The sequence below is a fragment of the Nerophis lumbriciformis genome, linkage group LG18, assembly GCF_033978685.3.
Source record: "Nerophis lumbriciformis linkage group LG18, RoL_Nlum_v2.1, whole genome shotgun sequence".
NCBI lineage: Eukaryota > Metazoa > Chordata > Actinopteri > Syngnathiformes > Syngnathidae > Nerophis > Nerophis lumbriciformis.
This window is the reverse complement of record NC_084565.2, coordinates 31343944-31356564: the sequence shown is the minus strand read 5'-3', so window position 1 is coordinate 31356564 and position 12621 is coordinate 31343944. Positions and strand designations below refer to the sequence as shown.

Below are 12621 nucleotides of genomic sequence, written 5' to 3'. Positions count from 1 at the left end.
CGTACACACTTTTGTAGCTTTGTTGTTTTCACAACTACTGAACTTTAGTGTACACACTTTTGTATCTTTGTTGTTTTCACAACTACTCAACTTTAGCGTACACACTTTTGTAGCTTTGTTTTCACAAATACTGAACTTTAGTGTACACACTTTTGTATCTGTTGTTTTCATAACTACTCAACTTTAGCATACACACTTTTGTATCTTTGTTGTTTACACAACTACTCATCTTTGGAATACACACTTTTTTATCTTAATTGTTTTCACAACTACTCAACTTTAGTGTACACACTTTTGTAGCTTTGTTGTTTTCACATATACTCAACTTTAGCGTACACGCTTTTGTGTCTTTGTCTTCCCAACTACTCAACTTTAGCGTACACACTTTTGTATCTTTGTTGTTTTCACAACTACTCAACTTTACCGTACACACTTTTTAAACTTTGTTGTTTTCACAACTACTCAACTTTAGCGTACACACTTTTGTATCTTTGTTTTCACAACTACTGAACTTTAGCGTACACACTTTTGTATTGTTGTTGTTTTCACAACTACTCAACTTCAGCGTACCCACTTTTGTAACTTTGTTTTCACATATACTCAACTTTAGCGTACACAATTTCATAGCTTTGTTTTCACAACTACTCAACTTTAGCGTATACACTTTTGCAGCTTTGTTGTTTTCACATATACTCAATTTTAGCGGACACAATTTTGTAGCTTTGTTGTTTTCACAACTACTCAACTTTAGCGTACACACTTTTGTAGCTTTGTTGTTTTCACAACTACTCAACTTTAGCGTACACACTTTTGTAGCTTTGTTGTTTTCACAACTACTCGACTTTAGCGTACGCGCTTTTGTATCTTTGTTGTCTTCCCAACTACTCAACTTTAGCGTACACATTTTTGTATCTTTGTTGTTTTCACAACTACTCAACTTCAGCGTACACACTTTTGTAGCTTTGTTGTTTTCACAACTACTGAACTTTAGTGTACACACTTTAGTATCTTTGTTGTTTTCACAACTACTCAACTTTAGCGTACACACTTTTGTAGCTTTGTTGTTTTCACAAATACTGAACTTTAGTGTACACACTTTTGTATCTGTTGTTTTCATAACTACTCAACTTTAGCATACACACTTTTGTATCTTTGTTGTTTACACAACTACTCATTTTTGGAATACACACTTTTTTATCTTAATTGTTTTCACAACTACTCAACTTTAGTGTACACACTTTTGTAGCTTTGTTGTTTTCACATATACTCAACTTTAGCGTACACACTTGTAGCTTTGTTGTTTTCACAAATACTCAACTTTACCGTACACACTTTTGTAGCTTTGTTGTTTTCACATATACTCAACTTTAGCGTACACACTTGTAGCTTTGTTGTTTTCACAAATACTCAACTTTAGCGTACACACTTTTTAAACTTTGTTGTTTTCACAACTACTCAACTTTAGCGTACACACTTTTGTATCTTTGTTTTCACAACTACTCAACTTTACCGTACACACTTTTTAAACTTTGTTGTTTTCACAACTACTCAACTTTAGCGTACACACTTTTGTATTTTTGTTGTTTTCACAACTACTCAACTTTACCGTACACACTTTTTAAACTTTGTTGTTTTCACAACTACTCAACTTTAGCGTACACACTTTTGTATCTTTGTTTTCACAACTACTGAACTTTAGCGTACACACTTTTGTATTGTTGTTGTTTTCACAACTACTCAACTTCAGCATACCCACTTTTGTAACTTTGTTTTCACATATACTCAACTTTAGCGTACACAATTTCGTAGCTTTGTTTTCACAACTACTCAACTTTAGCGTATACACTTTTGCAGCTTTGTTGTTTTCACATATACTCAATTTTAGCGGACACAATTTTGTAGCTTTGTTGTTTTCACAACTACTCAACTTTAGCGTACACACTTTTGTAGCTTTGTTGTTTTCACAACTACTCGACTTTAGTGTACGCGCTTTTCTATCTTTGTTGTTTTCCCAACTACTCAACTTTAGCGTACACATTTTTGTATCTTTGTTGTTTTCACAACTACTCAACTTTAGCGTACATATTTTTGTATCTTGGTCTACTCCCGTTCTTCTGTTGCTTTAGCGAGAACGGGGATTTTAGTGAGTATTCACTGACTAGTTCACGACTCTTACGACTAATTTCGAATCCTTGATAAACAATGTGTACGTTTTATTGTAAACATCAAATACAATTGAGTCTCTGGCGAACCCATTGTCTATTTTGGAATCTTAAATGAGCAAAACTGTTTTCACGTACTGTATATTAGGGACAATTTCCAATTTCAAACCAACCGAGTGTACATGTTTTCTTTAACAGACCATTTTGGTGAAGACTAAGTACTCTTTAACGATCATACAAGACATCAAATAATTTTGTACCCACAGACAATTTTAGGAAGGCTGATTACTTTTGAAGAAAGGTAAACATTCAAAACAAAAAAACAACAAGTTGTTGCAGTGGAAGAATGGCCGTGCGCGACCCGAGGGTCCCTGGCTCAATCCCCACCTAGTACCAACCTCGTCATGTCCGTTGTGTCCTGAGCAAGACACTTCACCCTTGCTCCTGATGGGTGCTGGTTAGCGCCTTGCATGGCAGCTCCCTCCATCAGTGTGTGAATGTGTGTGTGAATGGGTAAATGTGGAAGTAGTGTCAAAGCGCTTTGAGTACCTTGAAGGTAGAAAAGCGCTATACAAGTACAACCCATTTATTTATTTAAGATGCTTAAACAAGACAAATGCTGGTTATAGAGAACACGCACACAGCAAAAACAATAACTGGAGCAAAAAGCGGTTGGCTAATGTAAAGATTTTTTTTATTTTTATCAAAAACTAATACTAATGATATTAAACGACAGTAATCCCTCATTTATTGTTGTTCATTGGTTCCACACCCGACCAAAATAAAAACATTTCCACAAAGAACGATTCTTATTAATAGATTGACGGCTTTTCTAAATATGTTTTTTATTATTATTAGAGCCCTATAGACATGAAACATTATGATGATAGTCTGCCGCGAAATATAGTACAGTACCTTAGATTTAATAATTTTAGTTCATTCAGCCATTTTTATGTTTGAAAATGCCTATTTTAGGTCAGTACTTTTTAATTCTTTTCTGTTACATTGAAAGAGTAAAATAAACCACATTTTGTGTGTAATAATAGATGAAAAAATGAATTGGAAATCTAATTAAAAAAATATACAACATAAAGTAGCAAGAAATATGTCAATAATGAATAAAACAAAATATGTTCTGGACCAAAAATCACTCCATATTCTCTACTGCTCGCCAGTGTTACCATATCTGAGTTATTGTGGGAAAATAAGTACAAAAGTACAACTATTTACTTAGCATGTTACAAAAAAAGATCAGTTAGAATAATACATGAGTGTGGGGTCCCCCCACATCTGCGGTCCCCTCCAAGGTTTCTTATTGTCATCACATTGGGTTGAGTTTTTTCTTGCCCTGATGTGGGATCTGAGCCGAGGATGTCGTTGTGGCTTGTGCAGCCCTTTGAGACACTCGTGATTTAGTGCTATATAAGTAAACTATGATTGATTGCTTGATACATAGTGATTACAAATACATTGCAGACAGACACCACAGTTGACATACTTCACACAAAAGTCACAATTTATCTGTGATTGTTGGTCCAAAGCTAATGAACATTTGGCAAAATGAGGGTAATGTTATTTTCTTGGTTGTTCAGTGTATTTTTTTAACGTTTATTGCGCAATCGGGTACGTATTACAGTCCCTGCTGGTAACGAAACACTGCAGGAATGTACCAGTAGAGTTTATTGTTTATTGTTTATTGAATGGATCCCCATTAGCTGACGCCAAGGCGACTGCTAGTCTTCCTGGGGTCCATATAGGAGCATACAAAATTAAAATACAAAGAATACATGCAATAACAGACATTATACAATGGAAAAATACAACATAAGATAAAAAGCTAGTTAAAACCAGTATTAAAAATTCACGTCATGTGGGCAGCTGCAATAGGTGTATCTTCAAAGCTGTCTTGAATGACAGTTTACTTTGTGAGAGATTAATGTGAGATGGCAACCCATTCCAGAATGATGTACATCTATACATGACTGTATGTTTGAGGAGATTGGTCCTGGGAGCAGGAAGTGCCAAATAGCCATTGCTGGCATTCCTAGTGTCATGAATATGTGTGTTAGTTGATTTTAAAAACTGTTTGTAAAAGTAATCTGGTGATTGATCTAAAATGATAGTTCTAAAAAAACATAAGGAGACTACAATACATCTTTTGTTCAACAGACAACCAGGACAGGCGTGAATGCATATATGAAATATTAGTGTGCAAAGGACATTTAAGTACCAGTCTAGCTGCTCTGTTCTGAACAAGTTGCAGTTTGTTCAGGTCAGACTTAGTCGTAGTGGACCATATTATAGGACAGTAATGAAGATGACAGAAAACCAAGGACTGTATGACTTGAGCCATTGTTGAGGATGTCAAGAAGGTGGAGCACTTCCTGACCATGGCTAAACCTCTTCCCATTTTCATTGAAATACCATCAATATGATCGGACCATGACAGTTGACTGTCTAATAGCACACCAAGCAATTTTGCTTTTTTGACCTGCTCAATACGTATGTCTGACATTAAAATATGAAGCTGTGGGTCATCAACAAGCATATGCCTGGATCCAAAAATAATGTTTTTTGTTTTGTCAATATTCACAACAAGTTTACTATCATTTACCCAGCGGGACACTCTCTCCAGGTCCTGATTTAAGTTATTTTCTAGGTCATTTAAGGTAGAGGCAGTACTGTATAGAGTTGTGTCATCTGCATACATAACCATATTGGTGTTTGTTGTAACACAGGGAAGATCATTAGTAAAAATAATAAAAAGTAAAGGACCTAAGCAGCTTCCTTGAGGCACGCCGCAGTAATTGTACTTGCGTTCAGATAGGCTACCATTAAAACACACTCTCTGTGATCTTCCTGATAGATAGCTCAACATCCAAGAAAGTGACATACTATTAAAACCATATTTTCTCAGTTTGGAGATCATTATGTTGTGATCTATGACATCGAATGCCGCACTAAAGTCAATCAGGACAGTACCAACCATCTTCTTGACATCCATTTGTGACAGCCAGTCATCAGTCAGCTGAGCTAGAGCAGTAGATGTTGAGTGACCTTGCCTATAATCATGCTGGGAACCCGACATCAGTTTGTTGTAGGTAAAGTAATCTTGAATTTGTTTGAAAACAACTTTTTCCATCAATTTACTAAGAACAGGAAGTATGCTTATTGGTCTACTGTTTTTACCAGTAAAATCTTTATTTTTGTCCTTGGGTAGAGGGATGACCTTAGCCTCCTTCCAAACCCCAGGAAAGACTCCATATCTTAATGATTTATTAAATATATGACAAATCGGAGTTGATACATGGCATGCCGCAATACTTAACAATTTGCCATCTAGCATGTCCGTTCCAGCAGGTTTATCAGATGGCAGTGATAACAACAATTTCTCAATATCAGAACTACTAACTGGTACAAAATCGAACCTGCAGTTTTTACCCTTCATTATATGATTTTCAATTAATGTGCATGAGGAGGAGCCATCAGAAGGCGTCATATTCACTCTCAGATTTTCCACCTTGTTTGTGAAGTAATTATTAAAATATGTGGCAATTTCCATTGGCTTAGTCAGGTAAGCTCCATCAACTTCTATATACGAATTTGTTTTACATGATGCTGATCTTCCCATTATTTGATTTAAAATTTTCCACAATTGTTTTCCATCATGTCTAAAGTCATAGATCTTTGTCTGATAATATACCTTTTTATTACTTCTATTTATTTTAGTTACACGATTTCTTAATTTACGATAGATCATTGCATCAGAAAGTAGACCAGAAGAGTCTGCCAACTTTTTAGCCTGGTTACGTTGCTTCATAAGTGCTTTGAGCTCATTCCCTAACCAGGGGGCGCCATTTGTCTTGACAGTTGTTTTCCTGACAGGAGCATGCTTATCTGCAATCTGCAAAAATAACTTCATGAATGTGCTCAAAGCAGCTTCGGGATCCTCCTCAAGACATACAATTTCCCAGTTAACATGTTTCACATCATCTATAAATTTTACTTCATTAAAATATTTATAAGATCTTTTATGTATAGTCACACTAGGAGCTTTGGAGAGCTTGGTCTTCCTCCTTATTGCAATTAAGTTGTGATCCGTAAAGCCAAGAGCTATTGATACTGTTTTAGTGCATTTATCAGGAACATTAGTGAATAGGTGGTCAATGCATTTGGATGACTTTAGCCCATTTCTATTTATAGTTGATCTGGTTGGTAGTGTAATAGTCTGTGTGAGGTTACAGGCATTAGTTACAGCAATAAGTTTCTTTTTCAGCGGGCACATAGCAGACCAATCAATGTTTGTGTCCCCAGTAAAATATATCTCTCTGTTCTCATCACTAGATTTATCCAACATCTTGCATATTAAATCCAGGTATTTTATATCGGCACTAGGTGGTCTATAGCAGCACCCAACCAGTATGGGTTTGGTCTGTGGCAGGTGAACCTGGATCCACAGGGCCTCAATATCAGCCAACATTAAATCATGTCTTACTTTCACAGGAATGTGACTCTGCACATACACAGCTACACCTCCAGCATATCTTGTTCTATCCTTCCTAAAAATTGTGTATCCATCTACAGCTAATACAACGTCCTCAAAAGAGGAGTCAAGACGGGTTTCAGATATTGCCATAATGTGTATATCATTAGACTTCATTATCATACATAAATCAGGGATTTTATTTCTTAAGCTACAGATATTCAAGTGAGCTATCAGTAGGCCTTTGCCGGGTAGTTTAAGGTTGTATGAAACCATGATGAAGAGAGAGCGATTGATGACTTATATTGCTTTTTACAATTGACCCTGAAACACAGTAGTGTAGGCCTGCTTTGAGGCATAAAAAGCCGTACAGGTAGACATATATAACAACGCCCACCTAGTACATAGGCATGACATCTGCAACTGCAGCAAACAACTAAAGAATAAAAAAAACTAAAGAATAAAAAAGGGAAACAATGAGTGACAGACATGATGTGTGTGTGAAAAGTGTTCATGAGTAGACACAGGGGTCCTACCTCGCCGCAGATAGTTCCTCAGATATCGAATTTGTCCAAATCACTGATGTCGTTGATGACCATGACTTTCTCCTCTTCTGGGGTCGTACCATTCAGCTTGATAAACACTTTACAGCTGGCAGTCCATGTAGACTGAATTTTGCTTTGCTTCCTCAGGATTCGTGCGCGCCTGGCGATCTCACCATTCCTTTTGGTGAGGTGTTCGTTAATGTACACCTCCGTTCCTTTTAATTTGCGACCCTGTTTTAGGATCGCGATCTTGTTCTTTCTGTTGGTGAAGCGAATGATGATCGCTGGTGTCGCTCCTTTGGTTCTCGTAGGCAGGGTGTGACAGGCTTTAATGTCGCTCCTGTCCACGGAGATCCTCCTGCTCCCCAAAAAGCTGACCACCTGCTGCTCCAGTGATTCCACCTCTGACTCCGATTGAACTCCCTCCTGCCCTACGTGACCGTTCTCCCGGGTCGCCACACTGGCGTATGACCGATGCTTGGTCTTCAGTCCGCTGACGATCACGTTGTTCATGCGGGAGTACTGCTCCAAGTCGGCCACGCGACATTCCAAAACTTTTATAGCTTTGTCTTTCTCCGTGTTCAGTCTTTTGAGTGACTGAATGTCACCCATCAGATGCACAATTTTCTTTTGCTGGTCAGCAATTGTTGCGATCTCAGCCGACAAGAACTCAAGAGATTTCTTAATTTCTTCCATGTCGTCCTCAGGGGGGCTAACCGCTCTCCTTGGCTTCGGACCCATGCTAACCTGGGCCACGGCTGAAGGTGAGCCGAGCCCGGCTGCAGTGCAACTTGGATCTAGGCTAGCGGTCACTGTCCTTAGAGTGCGACAAGTATGGCTGCAATAGTATGCGTTCACAAAAAAATAATGTTTTATTGTAAGTTTATGAGCTGGGATGTGTTTAAAACTATATACAGACATATTATTTTGGTTTATTTCCTCAGAAAAACTAATGTCAAAACGACAGCAATTGCATGCATTCGGGCACAGCCGTCTTTGGTAGCAGTCATAGCGCTTGTTTAGTTGGCCATACTCTTTTTATACACCACTCTGGTGGATAGTGCATGCCCCCCAATTTGTCATGTTTTATGTGTAAGGTAAACCACGACGAATGGGGCCTAAGAGTCCCCTTCCTACTGTAGGTCAGCAGCCAAGAAGAGCGTTTGCAACACGTTTTAAAAACCGTTTCATCATGATTTTTACACCAAATAATGTAGTGCGAGAATCGTTCGAAATCGAGAAGTGTTGAATCAAAAATAAATACTGAATTAAATCGTCACCCTAAGAACCGGAATCGAATTATGAGTTGTTCACATTAGAGATGTCCGATAATATCGGCCGATAAATGCTATAAAATGTAATATCAGAAATTATCAGTATCTGTTTCAAAAAGTAAAATGTATGACTTTTTAAAACGCAGCTGTACGGAGTGGTACACGGGCATAGGGAGAAGTACAGAGCAGTTGTGTCTCCCAGTCATACTTGCCAACCCTCCCGATTTTTCCAGGAGACTCCCGAATTTCAGTGCCCCTCCCGAAAATATCCCGGGGCAACCATTCTCCCGAATTTCTCCCGATTTCCACCCAGACAACAATATTGGGGGCGTGCCTTTAAGGCACTGCCTTTGCGTGCCGGCCCAATCACATAATATCTACGGCTTTTCACACACACGAGTGAATGCAGGCATACTTGGTCAACAGCCATACAGGTCACACTGAGGGTGGCCGTATAAACAACTTTAACACTGTTACAAATATGCGCCACACTGTGAACCCACACCAAACAAGAATGATAAACACATTTCGGGAGAACATCCGCGCCGTAACACAACATAAACACAACAGAACAAATACCCAGAACCCTTTGCAGTAATAACTGTTCCGGGACGCTACAATATACACCCCCAGCAACGCCTCCGCCCCCTCAACCTCCTCATGCTCTCAGGGAGAGCATGTCCTAAATTCCAAGCTGCTGTTTTGAGGCATGTTAAAAAAAATAATGCACTTTGTGACTTCAATAATAAATATGGCAGTGCCATGTTAGCATTTTTTTTTCCATACCTTGAGTTGATTTATTTTGGAAAACCTTGTTACATTGTTGAATGCATCCAACAAAATTAGGCATAATAATGTGTTAATTCCACGACTGTATATATCGGTATCGGTTGATATTGGAATCGGTATATCGACAAAAAAGCCATCTCTAGTTCACATCTTTAATAACTGCACAACACTAAAAATTTTAAAAATATGAGAATATATTGAGTAAAATAGTGTAGCGGATTTAGCAAGGACCTCAATGTAATATAGGATCTATTTAAAGAAACAGTACCAGCATGGTGTTTACAAGGTAGAAGAAGTAATGTCCGCAGCTAAACATACAAAAACAGAGTATTCTGATAGCATTAAAAGACCAAACAATAATGCCCTCGCCTTCTAAAAATGCTTTTATTAAAGAGGCTGATCTCTCTGGGAAATCTACGATGTCACCCGCAGATTTGCATCTGCTCAAAATTGCTTGGTGTTCAAGACTCATTTATCAGATTTTACTCGAATATGTTCTCTCTCTCACACTAATAGTGCACAGGAAGACCCATCCCTATTGAATGAAACGACTCAACGTGATTACATTTGGTAAAGGGCGTGCGCATGTACCAGGAAGTATAGGTGACACACACAAACATCATTCTTTCATTACATACCTGGAGTGTCCCATTAGTTTAATGGCTGTGTTTCAAGGGGAGGGGGGGTGCGGCGGGGGCTTGACGACAGGCCTGAGTCACCCACCGCCGCAGCCCGTCCTGTCCTCCCTTGTCCCGCTCCAGACCGCCTGACGTCAGTGCTTTTTTTTATTTCCTGTGCTCGAGATCGGCGGCTGATAGCGCAGAGAGGGGCCCGGCTGCATCTGCAGACACACAAACATGTTAGATATGATTGACGAAAAAAACAAAAACAACAACACTGATGAGACGTGATATTTTCAGCAGACACTTCGTTAGGTACACCTGCACCATCATCATAGAGGCATCTAGTGTTGTCCCAATACCAATATTTTGGTACCAAAATTATTTTGATACTTTTCTAAATAAAGGGGACCACAAAAAACTGCATTATTGGCTTTATTTTAACAAAAAATCTCACGGTACATTAAACATGTTTCTTATTGCAAGTTTGTCCTTAAATAAAATAGTGAACATCAGGGGCGCCGAAAAGGGGGGGTAAAGGAGACAGATTCTAGGGGCCCATAATGGAGGGGGGCCCAGAGAGGCCCCTAATGATGATGAAATTATAATACAGAAAAAATAATGACACTGTTGGGGGCCCTGTAAAGATTATTTTCATGGGGCCCAAAATCCCTAGCGGCGCCCCTGGTGAACATACAAGACAACTTCTCTTTTAGTAGTAAGTAAACAAACAAAGGCTCCTAATTTAGCTGCTGACATATGCAGTAACATATTGTGTCATTTTCCATTCTATTATTTTGTCAAAATTATTAAGGACAAGTGGTAGAAAATGAATTCTTAATCTGCTTGTTCATTTACTGTTAATATCTGCTTACTTTCTCTTTTAACGTGTTCTATCTACGCTTCTGTTAAAAAGTAATACCGGTAATCATTTATTCTTCGGTTGTTTGGATGCTTTAAATTAGTTTTGGATGATACCACACATTTGGGTATCAATCCGATACCAAGTCGTTACAGGATCATACGTACATTGGTCATACTCAAAGTCCTCATGTGTCCAAGGACATATATCCTGAGTTTATAAACATAATATAAATTTGAAAAAACTAAAGAAGATGTTGTGATACCAAAAAATAGCAACTTAATCATAGTAGTATCGACTAGATACTCTCCTATATTTGGTATCATTACAGTGGATGTTAGGTGTAGATCCACCAATGGCGTTTGTTTTGAGACCGGTATGTTTCAGAGGCTGTATAATACCAAATATGATTCATTAGTATTAATGAGTACTAAAACCGGTATACCGTACAACCCTAGCGGCATCCAAGCAATTGTGACTTTACAAAGATAGTACTAACAAGGTTTGTAATCATTGGTCCTCACTCATAATCAGAATATTAGAAACAGCTTCTTGCTGCAAGTTACTCATGAGTGCATCAATGTGTAAGATGCCTTTGAACATATATATATATATATATATATATATATATATATATATACAGTCGCGATCAAAAGTGTACATACACTTGTAAGGAACATAATGTCATGGCTGTCTTGAGTTTCCAATCATTTCTACAACTCTTATTTTCTTGTGATAGAGTGATTGGAGCACATACTTGTCGGTCACAAAAAACATTCATGAAGTTTGGTTCTTTTATGAATTTATTATGAGTCTACTGAAAATGTGAGCAAATCTGCTGGGTCAAAAGTATACATACAGCAACGTTAATATTTGGTTACATGTCCCTTGGCAAGTTTCACTGCAATAAGGCGCATTTGGTAGCCATCCACAAGCTTCTGCTTGAATTTTTGACCACTCCTCTTGACAAAATTGGTGCAGTTCAACTAAATGTGTTGGTTTCCTGACATGGACTTGTTTCTTCAGCATTGTCCACACATTTAAGTCAGGACTTTGGGAAGGCCATTCTAAAACCTCAATACTAGCCTGATTTAGCCATTCCTTTACCACTTTTTGACGTGTGTTTGGGGTCATTGTCCTGCTGGAACACCCAACTGCGCCCAAGACCCAACCTCCGGGCTGATGATTTTAGGTTGTCCTGAAGAATAATTAAGATTGGCCTTCACAAAGTCCTGACTTGAACGTGTGAACAATGCTGAAGAAACAAGTCCATGTCATAAAACCAACACATTTAGCTGAACTGCACCAATTTTGTCAAGAGGAGTGGTCAAAATTTCAACCAGAAGCTTGTGGATGGCTACCAAAAGCGCCTTATTGCAGTGAAACTTGCCAAGGGACATGTAACCAAATATTAACATTGCTGTATGTATACTTTTGACCCAGCATATTTGGTCACATTTTCAGTAGACCCATAATAAATTCATAAAATAACCAAACTTCATGAATGTGCTCCAATCACTCTATCACAAAACAATAAGAGTTGTAGAAAGTATTGGAAACTCAAGACAGCCATGACATTATGTTCTTTACAAGTGTATGTACACTTTTGTATATTCATGAAGAGGCATATAGTGCAGTATAATATGCAGTATTTGGTAAAGCATGCATCAGTGCGTAAAATGCGCACGCACGCTTTATAAAAGAAAAAGCCGGACAAAAGCAACACGCGCGTTTTCCAGCTTGGTGCACTTTTTTGTAAAGAATCCACGCTTACGTACCGACGGCGACACTTGCTGCTTTCAGCGCGGTTTCTTTTTACGCATGCGTAAATGTAGCGTTGGTTTTATTAAAAGCATGATGTCACCCGGATGAAGTGGCTCATATAT

At 38.3% G+C, this 12621-nt stretch overlaps 1 long non-coding RNA gene across 1 annotated transcript in view; it reads right to left on the bottom strand.

The window, feature by feature from the left end:
* LOC133617822 (uncharacterized) overlaps nt 1–12621 on the bottom strand; it is a 34222-nt gene that overhangs the window by 12007 nt on the left and 9594 nt on the right. The window contains exon 3 of the long non-coding RNA XR_009817070.1: nt 9892–10094. This is a non-coding gene — a long non-coding RNA (uncharacterized lncRNA). The remainder of the gene's footprint in view (nt 1–9891; nt 10095–12621) is intronic.